At 44.0% G+C, this 14,583-nt stretch overlaps 1 long non-coding RNA gene across 7 annotated transcripts in view; it reads left to right on the top strand.

The window, feature by feature from the left end:
- Positions 1-1,490: 1,490 nt before the first annotated feature.
- The window catches only part of LOC131403174 (uncharacterized), a 28,293-nt gene continuing 15,200 nt past the window's right edge, over positions 1,491-14,583 (top strand). For 2 of the 7 annotated variants that reach the window (XR_009219254.1, XR_009219255.1), the window contains exons 1-2: positions 2,585-2,903; positions 9,192-9,254. This is a non-coding gene — a long non-coding RNA (uncharacterized LOC131403174). Of the gene's footprint in view, positions 1,719-2,316; positions 2,521-2,584; positions 2,904-6,759; positions 6,966-9,008; positions 9,101-9,191; positions 9,255-14,583 lie in introns of those variants that run through there. The other 5 variants (XR_009219257.1, XR_009219259.1, XR_009219258.1 and 2 more) reach the window with 5 other exon arrangements.

Raw genomic sequence — 14,583 nt, 5'->3', positions numbered from 1 at the left:
GAGTCAGGAGGCCAAAAAGGGGAGCTCTGACACCCTATGAAGATAGCAGAGCCCAATAGGAAGAAGAAAGACTTCCTCTTCTTGCCAGCAACAGCTCAGCCAATGATAGACTACCACAACTCAGCCAATGAAAAGCCACTACACTTTCAACTCCCAGTCTCCTCCTCTTTGGAGGACTCTTTGTTTACATTAGCCCTCCCAACTTCCTCTTCCCCTCTATAAGAGTTTCTTCTCCCTTTTCTGCAGGAGGACTTGCAGGTGGCTTGACATGGTTGTAGACCTTAGATTGCAATTCTTTGCTGATCCCAAATAAACCTATTTGTGCTGGAGAAATAACTGGCTGTTTAACGTCCACAACTACCATGGAATCAATTTGGTATAATGATTTGATATAACAACTAAATAAAAGTAACATCAGGATTACCCTTAGACCTAGGCAAGAGGGCCCCTACCCTGGCTTCTGTATATTACAAAGCGTGTTCTGGCCCTTTTCTGGCCATGCCATTCTATGCAAGGCAAGGAGGCCCAGGGCCAGGGGACATGCCTGCCTAGAGCGCACTCTCTCTCTCTCTCTTTCACACACACACACACACACACACACACACACACACACACACACACCATTCTGCAACACATTTCAGGTACCCATCACCCTGACAATCCCTGCTCAAAGGGCCCTAACCTCCTTTCTGAGGCCCTTAAAGACCTCTTTCCTGGACCCTTCCTGCAAGGGTGACTATCACTTCCTGCAAGGTGCTCGCCCTTAGGCCTGAGGAGTGGCCAAGAGGAGGCTGAGGTGGGGATGAGGACAGAGCTAGGACTTGTAGACTGGGGTGGTGGCGTTGGGGAGACACACACATCCCTGCCAGTGTGTGAGGCCCCTCACAGTGCAAGACTGGGCCCGGGGTGGGAAATAAAGTGGGCTGGGGAGGGAGTCAGAGAACTAAATTTCCCTCTGGCTTTCCAGGTTCTTATGAAGGCACATTGGCCAAGGTAGGAGGAGAAAACATATTTTATCTACAATTTGTCATCGTGATTTATAATTGTTTAATATTTTGACAGATGGTATGAGGGCGTCCATTCACACTCTTGCCCTGGCCCTGGCAAATGTGAAGGGAAGGCTAAGTAACATTATAATTTTATATTATTGACCTTTGAGTAGTCCATCTCTCTTGCTAATGATTGATTTACTAGTTTAAGTCACACCTTGCAAGTAAGTGAAATTAATGACTGAGCAAAGAAACCAAAAGAAATGAAGAATAAGAGACTAAAGAAACTATAATTTCTTTTTTTCTGCCCTGCAGGTTTTGGAGTACGGTTGTCTTTCTTCAGGAAGCTTTTCCTCCAAGTTGGTGATGATGTTGATAAAAACTGATGCTTCCTATGTGCTGGGCCCTCTTCTAAACACTTACACACGTTAACAGATCTAATCTTTATAGCAATGGCATAGCTAGGCCCTGCAGTAACCATCTTCCCGGTTTTATAAATAAGGAACCCTGGGCTTCAGGAGGGTGACCTGCACTTGGTCACACAGTTGGGCAGTGGAAGAGGGGATTTGAGTCTAGGCAGCCTGGCTCAAGTCCCTGCTGCAGGATTCTATATCTGCACAAACAAATGTCTGTTTTGCAAGCAACTTGTTAGCAACTTTCCTCTCCTCACCAACTAGTAATGTGACCTACAGCATTAACCACATCCTTATGGTCAGCACGGATTTACAGGTAAGGGATTGTTCTGCTGTCAGGGCTGAACACAGTTGCTTAGAATTTTGTCTTTTTTGTGGTGTTTTCTTTTGCTTTTAAGTGCTGGTAGGAAACCAAGCTTAGCACAGTGCGTGGCACTCAGCATATCCTGGGAAGAAGAGAGGGAGAGGTGGCAGGAGGGAAAGAGAATGCGTCTTGCAAAATTAATGTAGTTTCATGCCAGGACAAAAACTGATCACGTGACTTGCTCCCAGCCAAGCTCCATCCTTTACCCATGGTGGGGATCAGGAGTGGGCTTCTGACTGACCCTCAGAGAACGGCTCCACCTGGAGGAGGACCAGGGTCTGTCCCGTGAGAGTTCTGAACGGTTAGGGAGAAGGAAGACGCCAGTCTCGGGCAGAGAGCCCTCGGCACCCAACCCCCAAGGACCCCTGCCCATCCCGCAGCGTGCAGCCTGGGCCGGCTCCCCCCAAGGCGGCTGTCAACCTCTCCCACGACACCCCGCCCCTCCACGACACCCCGCCCCTCCACGACACCCCGCCCCTCCACGACACCCCGCCCCTCCACGGCCGTCGGCCCCGCCCATTCACGGCGCCCCGTCCCGCCCCCTGCACGGCGTCGGGGCGCCGTGTTCACCCGCGGTGCATGGTGGGGCCGTCGCCCCCGACAACCCGCCCCTCCCCTCCGCGCGCTGGCCCGAGGCGGCGCGGGGCGAGCGTGGCGGCGGCGGCATGCGCCAGGCCTCCGCTCGGTCCGCGCCCCTGGCGAGCCCCGACTCCTAGGAGAGGCTGGGCCGCCTCCAGCGCGGGCTGCGGGACAGGTACGGCCTACCCGAGGCGGGGGCGGGCATAGGCCGGCGCCCAGGGTCGGCCGGTGCCCTGCCGTCTGTCCTTCCCACTCGCCCCGCCCGTGGTTCCCCTGGGCCTGGGTCCGCCCGCGACGGCCCCCAAGCTCCCACTGGGGCCTGGAGGACAGAGTTTACCGGAGAGACCCCCTTGTTGGAGATCTCCCGCTGGAGGACGCGGCCGCGTCACTGAATTTGCCCGGAAGGGGGAGTAGGAGTTCTCCTGCCTGTCACTCTCAGTCAAGCCTCGTGAATTTCTCTCGTTCCCTCTACACGCCCCCTCCGCAGTCTCTTCAAATTGTCATCCCACCCTGACAGCTGCACTGCATCAGTGGTGACAGGTCCAGGAACACAGGCAGGTGAGTGTGTGTGTGTTTGTCAAACATATGCCCTATTTAAATGCGGGAGACTTTCTGAGGGCCATAGTTCCAGCGAAGGGATGAAATTTCCAGACAGAGAAGTCCAGCTTCTGGAGTATGCGTGATACCTTGATTAAGACATGAAAGATGAGAACCGCTGAAGACAGCTAGATCTAAGAGCACATACAGAAAGAAAATTAAAAAGCACTTTGCTATAAATAACCACATAAAAGATAAGTTGTTGGAACTATTATTTAGCTGCTAAATTAATTGGTGTTGGAAATCTCTAGTTGACAAGAAAGGAAATAGATGTTTGGATCTCTTGATAAACAAAAGGTTTAATGAGTGTTAAAGTTACAAAATCATTTTAGTGAAGAGAGCTGTGTGTGTGTAACAATGCTAAAATGACAACAATAGTTATGTGTAAGGTAAAGGCAGAAGTAAGTGGTTTTGAAAAGGAATTATATTGGTTTTATGCTAGATTTAATTTTTGTCAAATGTTTATAGAGCATCTACAACAGGCCTCCTTAATTGTCCTCACCATATTTTACTCTTTAATCTTTTTCTATATCCTATTTTCTTTCTGACATACCGCCACTCACCCACCCCAGGAACCTCCTCAACTCCAGCTTTTGAAAAATCACTTCCTTCAGTGGCTTCCCTGCACTAAGTATTGATCAGCCTGTTCCCTAACTCATGCAACCTCGGCATTCTTACAGGACTCTAGATAGTGGCTTGAGTGACTTGCTCCCTGCCTAGATGGAGAATTCCAGGAGCTCAGAAACCATATCTAGCTGAAGCTTTAGCTGATAATAGAGTACCTTAGGTGGAGGAGGGGCTTGATATATGTTTGTTCAAGGAATGGAAGAAATCCCAAGTCAACCAGCTAATGTCCAGGAGGTATAAATGTCTTGTATAGAACATTAGCCACACATTGCCACTAAATAATGACCATGTTCCAGTCAACCAGGAAGAGTGGACAGTGTGATATTTCAAAGATGATATTGTGTCTGCATATACTTGATAATTAAAAGACAAGACATTGCTCTGTGCATCAGTACACTTAAAGTGCTTTTTTTTAAAGAAAAAAAACCCAGTTTCTTTAATGTTGTTTGTTAGGTTGTGTTTAAAATGAAACCATTGGGGCCAGCCCCATGGCTTAGCGGTTAAGTGCGTGCCCTCCGCTACTGGCGGCCGGGGTTCGGACTCCAGGCGTGCACCGACACACCACTTCTCTGGCCATGCTGAGGCCACGTCCCACATACAGCAACTAGAAGGATGTGCAGCTATGACATACAACTATCTACTGGGGCTTTGGGGAGAAAAAAAAAAGGAGGAGGATTGGCAATAGATGTTAGCTCAGAGCCAGTCTTCCTCAGCAAAAAGAAGAGTATTAGCATGGATGTTAGCTCAGGGCTGATCTTCCTCACACACACACACACAAAAAAACCCATTATATAAGATTAAATACATTAAAAGAAATCACCAGGGGGAAGAACAATAAGAATAATAAAATAATTTTTTGTGTGTGTGTGTGAAGATCAGCCCTGAGCTAACATCTGCCAATCCTCCTCTTTTTGCTGAGGAAGACTGGCCCTGGGCTAACATCCGTGCCCATCTTCCTCCACTTTATATGGGGCGCCACCACAGCATGGCTTGACAAGCAATGCGTCGGTGCCCGTCCGGGATCCGAACCCACGAACCCCGGGCCGGCGCAGCGGAGCGTGCGCATTTAACAGCTTGCGCCACCAGGCTGGCCCCTAAAATAAATTTTAAAATTTCAATTCTGCTCCAAGGTTCCTTAACCATTTTGAAAAACTAAAGTTTGGTTTATAGATTCAAACCAATTTAAGCTATTGTCCCATCCCCAAAGTGAAATCTTATACTGAAGTCCAGCTCCAAGTTAAAAAGCAAACAAACAAATAATAAAACAAATTCACCTCTGGGTGTGCGTGTAATTTTTTTCTTTACGTTTTACTAATTTATTTTTATTGAGGTCACGTTGGTTCGTAACATTATATAAATTTCAGGTGTATATCATTATATTTCGACTTCTGTATAGAGTCCATCGTGTTCACCACCCAAAGTCTAGTTTCCATCCGTCACTGTACACATTGTCCTGCTTTACCCCTTTCACCCTCCCCACACTCCTCTTCCGCTCTGGTAACCACCAATCTGTTCTCTGTACTGTGTGTGTTTGTTTTTTGAGTTTTTTTTTTTTTAACTGCTTTTTGACTCTGTTCTCTTAGAATAGTAGCTTAGTTACCCCAGGCCTTTAGTTATTTGTATCTCTTAGCCCAAGTTCTAAATTTTAAAATGTCACTGGTTCAAATGGCATTCTTTTTGAACTAAGTTAATTGTGAGTTATCATTTTTGCTTCCTGTGCTAGGAACACCTGGCTGTTTATAGTCCTTATGGTATAATAACTGTGTAATGATTATTACTTCATGTTTAACACTTAATGCTTTAACTATTAAGCAAGGTGAGGCTGTTGAAATTGTATAAGGAATTTGAGTCAAATTTTATAGCCTATTCATGGTTCTGCCTTTGGAGGTTGGTTTTATTTTTAAGTCAGTACAGATCTGTTGCTGTGTGTACTCGTTTTTCATTTTAAAAGTCCATAACTAACTCTAATGCATAGTTAATAAGTACAGAGGCGAATAATTTTGGATACACAGAAAAGTGCGGTGGAAACATGGAAACCTGGGTTCCAGTCTGTGAACTGTTGTGTGACCTTGACCAGGTGGTTCAGCCTCTCTGAACCTTGGTTCCTCACAGAAATGAGAGGCCTTGACTAATATGTGAAGTACGGCCACAGATTTTTTTTTCTCTAGTAAATAAAGAGCCTCAAAGTAAAAGAGTTGAAAGCTGTAGTTTGTGAAGCAACAGATAATGACTATCATTGTCTGTACCCTGTTTGAGTGTTTGAATGTGCCTGTTTTTCTCAACCAATCCCGCTGACCACAAGGACCATTGTCTCCTGAAGCTCCAGAAATTTACAGGCTGCGACCTTGGGCAGTCACAGCTGCTTTGTCAGTCCACAGACTTCCTGGGAGTGAGAGAGAAAAACAACCTGTCCTTTCTCAGCCCCCTTAGAGGTGGGTCATTGCAATGTTAGCTGGTCTAATAGCTGGGCTTTTCCCTTGTACTTGGTGCGTTTCTAGCCAGATTGTCTTAGCTGTAGTCACACATAGATGTAATTTTATATTCTGAATTTTTTCCTTTTTGTATCAGTGTTTTCTTTGCATTGTGGGAAGGTCGTTGAATCTACAAGAGCCTGATGGAATGACTCTGTACAATGCATATAGTGCCACAAGTGTAGTAGAAACATGTAAGTGGAGTTGACACTTACAATTATATAAAAACATCTGTTTAAAAGGCCCATTAACCAGCCCCAGTGTTTTCAATACCAATATTGATTCAGGGTGAGATATCGTAAAGGCCCAGAAATTGATGCTGAGGTATTAGTTGAGTTAAGCTGAAGATGATATTGATACAAAAACTGAATAACAGGTGGCTTAAAAGGAGGAAACTAAACCACATACTACACTTTAAGGACCACCCAGCTGTGTAAAACTTCGAAAGGTCCGAGTGAGGGGTGCAGGTGCCTGAAACCATTGGCAGTGGGTACATATCCCAGGGCTGGATGTTCCAAAGATTCTGAAACAGAGATTTAATCTGTAGGAATTGCAAGATGATCCTCCCAATAATCCTTTCTCTGGCTTTTTATTGGGGTAGACATCTTGTTTTAAGTCTTAAATTTAAAACATATGAAAGACAGCACTCAGAGGCACTGCTGCATGGATGATGAGGTTAGAAAATGGGCCTGTGATGAAGAGTGAATGAGATTAGCATCATTTTGCCTGGAATAGAAGGCCAAGAGGTGTTTGTGGTTTTTCAGTGTAGGAAGTGTCATGCTAGAGAAGAAGTTTGACCAGTCTGTCCCTACTGGAGATAGAGCAAGAACAAAGAAGTTTTATGTTCTTTATTAAAAAGAACTTGCTGCTCGTGAGGTGGTGGATTCCCAAAGAGACTGTGGTCCTTCTTCACTAGAAGTCAGAGGTAAATTGTTACAGTTATTTTGAAATGAGTTCAAGCTTACAGAAAAGTTGCAAGTAGAGGACAAAGACCTCTAATATTTCCCTCACCCAGATTCCTCAACTCTTAACATTTTGTTATATTTTCTCTTTCTCTTTCTATCTAAAATTATTAATCTTTTCTGAACCATTTGAGAACTGCAGATATGATGCCCCATCACTCCTAAGCACTCCAGTGCATAGTTCCAAAAAGCAAGGATGCTCTCTCTGTGATCACCATATAACCCTCCCAGTCAGGAAATCAGTGCTGATATACCAATCCACAGACCCCAGTCAAATTTCACCAACTGTCCTAGCACTGTATTTTTTATCGTCTGGTCCAGGAGTCCATCTGTGAACCCATTTGCCATGTCTCTTCAGTCTCTCCCCATCTGTGCCTATTCCTCAGTCTTTCCCTGCCTTTCCTGTTCCTGACAGTTTCCTAGAGAACAGCTTTCATTCTGGAGAGTGAGCCTCAAGCTGGGTCCATCTGATGTTTCTTCATGACCAGATTCCAGTCATGCTTTCTTGGCAGAAATTCCACAGAAGTAAAGCATGACATCAGAGGCACAAGGTCATAGATGCCTTTAAGGGTCTGTCTCATAATTTAGTGACGAATTGCTCACTCTGTCCGGACATTCATTTTTCATGAACTAAGTATCCTATTGATCACTGAACCTTAGAAGGGAGGAAAGTGACAAATAAAAATTTCTAACATGGAAGCAATTATACCATGTTTTTTTCACTTCTCTTCTGAGGTCAGTCTTCTTAATGAGAAAATAAAGATCTGTGTGAAGCTATTAGATTAAAAATTTGTGTTTCTGTAAATTTTTTTTTTTTTCCTTTTTTTTTTTAACGTAGACATACCCCAACTGAGGAAGAGATTATTCCCCAAGCAAAGATTCAGTGTTTGGATTTTGGACCCTATTTTCCCATTAAAAGAATTTTGGTTAAATGATGGTTTCCATTCTAGATTATGCTAAGCAAAGAAATTTACTTAACCTATAATTTAGCTAACAGAGTAACTTTTGGGCTTTTTTTTTTCTCTGAAGGAAAACGGAAACTAATAATTAAGAGCTCACAAATGGAATGTGGGCTCAGCCCCTGTCCCTCAGGGGGCCAAGCTAGGCTCACCTTCTGTTGGACTCCTTGTCGTTGATTCAGTCTTTGCTTTAGCATTTTTCTCTCAGACATTATGTGATTTCTCTTTTGGCCTTTAGTTCTTGTTAACTTAGATTCGCAGTTTGGCTTCAGTTAGATGGGATTGAAGCTGGTATGTTGGTGGTGGTTGAGCGGGGCCCTCTGTGGTTAAACTTCCCAAGGACTCTTTTTGGGACTGAGATGGCTTCTCATTTAGCAGTTTCACCCCTAGCCCCTTGGTTTTGGCTGCTACCACCCCTGCTGCCCAGTTTCCCCTACCTCTTGCCCAGGCTGGGTGTGCAGGGTAAGCTCTGTCCTCTAGCTGACTGCCAGCACTCACCTGATCATCACAGGATAGCAGTCAGTGACAAATCACGGCGATGTTACAAAGTTGTAAAAAGAAATCCCCCCAAATTTGAAGTAATAGTGTTAGGGGGCCTGGTCTTCATTAAATGTGAGTGAGGGCAGGTCTACTTTTCAGAGACCTCTTCCTAACTCAGCTACTTGGCTCTGCCCAGGCTTGTCCAGTTGGGAACAGAGCAAGCCACCAGTCTTCAATCTAGGGTGGATTTGTGGAGGCATTGTGTCCAGACCTGGTGGGATCCCCATCGCTCAACTGTCACCGTCTCAGAGAAGTCTGGCCATATCATATTTTACATATTTATCTTGTTTATTGTCTCTCCTTCCCCCTAGAATGTCAGCTGCCTGAGGGCAGGGGCCTTGGTTGGTCTACACCGGATTAGTCTTCAGACCTAGAACCGTCATCATGGCACTCAAGAAATACTTGCTGAGTGATTGAACCTGCTTCCCAGCCTTTTCTTACTGCATTTCCCCATTTACTTTGAGAATCTTGTTTTTGCTTCATTTCAGTGTCCTTTTTGCTTTTTAGACTTCCGTGATGACTGCTAAGTATTTTTGTCTTGAGTTTCAAACGCAGCTGGCATTTTCTGCTTCTTAGGCCAGAGAAGCATTCTTACAAAGGTGTGATTTCAAAGGAGATCATGTTCTAAATCCAACTGCCTATTACTTATCAGTGTAATTATTCATAAAACATTTTCTTTCTGTATTATAGTGAAAAGAAGAGATTGGACCTGGAAAAGAAACTTTATGAACATAATCAATCTGACATATGCAGGTAAGAAAGGACAGTGGTAACAGTTTTTAAACCAATTTGCATGTGTTAGTCAATAAAAATTTAACCCTAATATATGTTACAAATACCATAGTTACAGTACTTTTACCATTCTCTTATTTCTAATGTGTAGCAGTTTCACCTAAACATTGCAATTTAGTATAATCACTGTCAAATGTAAGAATAAATTTGGTTAAAATTAGTATAAGATAAAAATTATCTTATTTTCATCATTCAGTATTTGTGTTATCTCAGGAATCTATTTTGCTTAAATGTCTTAAGAATAAGATGGATTATAGGCCGGCCCAGTGGCGTAGTGGTTGAGTTTCCGTGCTCCGCTGCGGCAGCCCGGGGTTTGCTGGTTCAGATCCTGGGGGCAGACCTACCTACGCATGGCTCGTTAAGCCGTGCTGAGGCAGCATCCCACACAGAAGAACTAGAAGGACCTACAACTAGGATATACAGCTATGTACTGGGGCTTTGGGGGATAAAAATAAATTAATTAATTAAATAAATTTAAAGAAGAAAATTTGAAAAAAAAAGAAAGATGCCTTGTGGTCTTTCTTTCTTTTTGGCCACAATTTAAACACCTTGAGCCTGTGTATTGATTAAGGCGTAATTGCTGTAGCTGGCCCTTCAACAAACTGCTGTAGGCAGGGTTACATGGTGTCTCACTTATTCCTGGATATATGATAATGACAGTTAAAATTACTATGAGCAGTGGATAATATATGTTATCCTTTTTATGTTACTTAATCTAATATTAAGAGCAAAATGTTAATATTTTTAATTCTATTTTATAGAAACTGAACTTCATCCTTAAGCCAGATGTATGGTGTTACCTCCAATATTGTTCATATAAAAAATTTCTGGCTATTATAGCATTTAATCTGTGATTTATTTACATCATAATATGAGTGAGAAATGAAAACATCTCATCCAGAAGAGAGAGAAGCCAAGAATATTTTAAAACCAAATCATCTATCTATTCCATTTATTTCCTCATCTTCAAGCTTATTCTTTGGTTTTAAGATTTAGTGTACTTCCAAAGGTACCAGTCAGGTAGCCATATGTCTCTAGTAGCTCTAGAAGAGACAAGAAGAGCCAGTGAGATGGTGGAAGAAGTAGCAGTGTTGTAGATGCCATGGCCTCAGAAGTGGGCCCCAGTCTGAAGGAGTCCAGGGCAGCTGCCATTTTTCTAGCCTCTGGCTAAAGGAGCAGAAGACAGGGTATAGACTTTTCCTGCACCCTATTCTTGGGTGGCTTCCTGGTGTAATGGTGGTGGGAGGGGTGAGGTGAGAGAAGAATGGGAACCTTTACCAAGCCATCATTTTGCTGAGTTTGTTCCCCTCGCTCAGCCTCTTGTTGCTTCTTGGAAGAGAGAAGGTATGATTTGCCAAAAATATGCTGTCTTTGACTGCCCGAAGGATAAAATCTAAACTGTCTAACATGGCTGTTTCAATCTGGTTCCCCACGGAAGGCAGAGTGTGAGAGGAGGGTTTGCGTGTAGGTGGTAATTTGTAGGAAGTAGTCACATAAAACTGAAGAGGAAGGCTGGGCAGAATGAAGTAGGAGCTGATCACTGCTGTGGGAACCTAGGGTTCCATCCCTCCAGGTTTTCAGAGGAGCCATGTAGTCTGCCCCTCTTCTCCCCACAAGTGTCCACTGAAGGCAAGGAAGAGGGGGCTGTTTACCTACTGGTTCCTGACCCCTGTTGGTCAGGGCTGTCCCAGGAGGTGTTGACTCCTCACATCCAGGCTTTCCGTGCTGCAGCCCTGGTAGCACCTGATGCACCTGAGGCAGGTGCTGCCAGGTTCACTGCATACAGCAGGTTGCTGCAGCTGTGGCTGGTAGAAGAAAAGGTGGGCCGGGAGGATGTGAGGAGGACATGAGAGGTGTCTGGTACAGGGGCTTCCCAGACCCTCCATTATCTGCCCCTGTTTAATTCTCATCATCACCACCCTTGTCAGCCTCCCCCTAAAATTCTTCATGGACCAAAATTCCAGTTTCTGAAGCATGACCAGATCTTTTGTAGCACAGTGTAAGCAGGTAGGCTCTGTCTTCAGGCGCCTCAGTTCAGTCCAAGTCCCACCACCTCTTCGCCCTATGACCTTGGGATGATTACTTCAACTTTCTGTGCATCCATTTCTTCATCTGTCAAATGGGGATAAGGATATTTATGAGAACTTAATGAATTAATACATATAGAACCTTAAAGCAGCGTCTGACCCAGAGAGTCAATAATTTATTATTCATCACTATTTTTGTCAATATCATCGTTATTCTTATTTATTACTTTTGAGCCTTCTAACATGCTAGTTCCCCTGCCTGAATGTTCTCCCCTCGTCTTTTTACTCTTGCTTTCCCCAATTTTGGGTTAACTCTTACCCATCCTTCAGGTCTTAGCTGAAAAGTAATTTCCACTGTGAAATCCTCCTTGAGTCCTTCTGCTAGGTTAGGGTGTCCAGTCTGTCAGGGTCCCTGACAGGTATTGTACTTACCTGATTGTTTTCCCTGTTGACCCTAGCTGAGTGGCTTTCATATTCATATTCAGAGCCCTGAATATATGAATGATTGCACGGATGCGTGGATGAGTTGCTTATGTGGTCAGCTTTGAAGGTTATTGTGGAGGCAAGAATGAAACTAGAATTTGGATGGAGAAGGCATGGTTACTATTGTACCTGTTCCAGGTGGACACTGGCCACCCCTGGCAGCTTTACCAAGTGCCTGCATGTGAAAGATAGTACATTTGGGTCTTCCTCCATTACTGTTGCTTGTGTCGAAAATGGCAGATATGGGCAGCAGTAAAACCAGTCTCAGGTTTTTTTGTTCAGAAGGAAAAATGGGAACAGCCAACCAAGATTAAAGCACAGTATTAGCATGGTAAGGAAGTTTTTAAAAATTATTGGCCCAGGGGTAGCCTGTTGGTTAATTTTGGACGTCTCCAGTATCTTTGCAAATCTGTGTTTTGAGGGTGAACGTTTTTGTGGTATTTAGCTTATTTTTGCTTGCTAAAAGAATGTTGAATAATTTATTGAGCCAAGAATAGAAATGCTACATACCAGGTACTCTTTTATGATTTAAATACTTGTAAAGGAGAAAGAGCTAGAATTAGCAGTGTTGGTTCTTTGAGAAGAATGGGCTGCACAACGTGAGCTATCCAGCATTACACTTTTGATGACAGTTTCTAAAGGTTTTTTCACAATTTGAGTAAAGTTACAGTCCATATATTATTATAAAATATTTGGGAGGTGACGTCAGCATCATGATGGAGCGAGCTCTCCCCTTAGACTCTCCCCACTAAGATACAACAAAAAGGACATTCATATACCAAAAGAGGACACTCACACAACACAAAAGACATCTGAGAGACCCACCCAGGTATACATCTGAACGTGGAGGTGCTGGACAACCCCCGGAGGAAGTGGAAGGAGGTAGGGAGAGCTCCTCTTGCTCCCCAATGGCAGTGACCTCGGGACCGCATGGCTTGCAGAGAGAGGGGGAGAGGCGACCCTCTGTGGGAAAACTGTGACTCTCCAAGTTCGCTCACAGCCCATGGGAAACCCCCACACAGAGGTGACTGAACTGTTGAGGGGTATCTTCATCAAGCTAGCACCCCAGGAGAGCAGATAGCAAAGGAAGAGCGAGAAGCCCCTGGGATTGGGCAGGCAAAAGAAAGCATCCCTCCCCCTGTCCAGTGCTCCAGCACAGCCAGTCGGCCAAAGTATCCATGGATCACTGTGGGCTGAGAATATACAGCTCTTGACCCCCACCCAATGGTGGCAGGTGGAAGCTGCAACCAGATACTATCATGCGGAGACACAAATCCACACCGTCAAACAGTGTGAAAAAATATATTAAATATCCAGACCAGAAGGAAAGTGACAAGCACCCAGAAGTCAATCCTGAAGGCACAGAAACCTATAATCTAAATGACAGAGCATTCAAAATAGCTATCATGGGGGCTGGCCCAGTGGAGTAGCGGTTAAGTTCACACGTTCTGTTTTGGCAGCCCAGGGTTCGCCAGTAGGTATCCTGGGTGCGGACCTACTCACTGCTCCTCAGGACGTGATGAGGCTGCATGCCACATAGAAGAACTAGAAGGACCGACAACTAGGATATATGACTGTGTACTGGGGCTTTGGCGATAAAAAAGAAAAAGAGGAAGATGGCAATGGATGTTAGCTCAGGGCCAATCTTCCTCAAAAGAAAAACAAAACACAAAATAGCTATCATAAAAAGGCTCTATGAGTTACAAGAAAATACAGATAGACAGTTCAATGAAATGAGGAACTTCTTCACAAAAGAGATTGAAACTATAAAGAAAGCCGGTCAGAAATGTTGGAGATGAAAAACACAATGGAGGAGATAAAGAAAAGTCTGTAATCTTTAAAGAACAGAGCTGAGAGTATGGAGGATAGAATTAGAAATCTAGAGGATAGGAGTGCAGAAATGCTCCAGATGGAGGAGAAGACAGAAGTAAGCCTAAAAAAAAGAGAGGAAATTCTGCAAGAAATATCTGACTCATTTAGGAAATGCAACATAAGGATTATAGCTATTCTAGAAGGAAAAGAGAGGGGAAAAAGGAGCAGAGAGCTTGTTCAAAGAAATAATAACTGAGAACAGTCCAAACCTGGGGAAGTTTGAAGTTTTTCCAAACCTCTCCAAGGCATGTAATAGTAAAGCTGGCAAAAGTCAATGACAAAGAAAAAATATTAAGGGCAGCAAGGCAGAAGAGAGTAAGGTACAAAGGAACTCCTATCAGGCTCTCAGCGGATTTCACAGCAGAAACTCTACAGGCTAGGAGAGAGTGGAATGATATATTCAAAATTCTGAAAGACAAAAACTTTCAGCCAAGAATATCCAGCAAAAATATCCTTCAGATATGATGGAGAAATAAAAACTTTCCCAGATAAACAAAAGCTAAGAGAGTTCATTGCCACAAGACCCCCACTACAAGAAATGCTCAAGAAGGCCCTCATACCTGGAAAAAAAAAAAAGGGGGGGGTACAAATCCGTGAGCAAGGAGAAAAATAGGTAAACAAAATCAGAAAAATTGAAGCTCTCTATCAGAACAGGTTAGCAAATACTTAATTATAACAGCAAAGATAAAGGGAAGGAAAACACCAAAAATAAATATAATCTTGTCATTTTTTTTTTTTTTTTTTTTTTTTTTTTTTTTTGTGAGGAGATCAGCCCTGAGCTAACATCCGCCAATCCTCCTCCTTTTTTGCTGAGGAAGACGGCCCTGGGCTAACATCGGTGCCTATCTTCCTCCACCCTACATGGGACGCCGCCACAGCATGGCTTACCAAGCAGTGCGTCGGTGCGC

Source organism: Diceros bicornis, unplaced genomic scaffold (assembly GCF_020826845.1).
Source record: "Diceros bicornis minor isolate mBicDic1 unplaced genomic scaffold, mDicBic1.mat.cur scaffold_55_ctg1, whole genome shotgun sequence".
In the NCBI taxonomy this organism is placed as follows: Eukaryota; Metazoa; Chordata; class Mammalia; order Perissodactyla; family Rhinocerotidae; genus Diceros; species Diceros bicornis.
The sequence above is the reverse complement of the archived record's forward strand: the minus strand, read 5'-3'. Positions and strand labels throughout refer to the sequence as shown.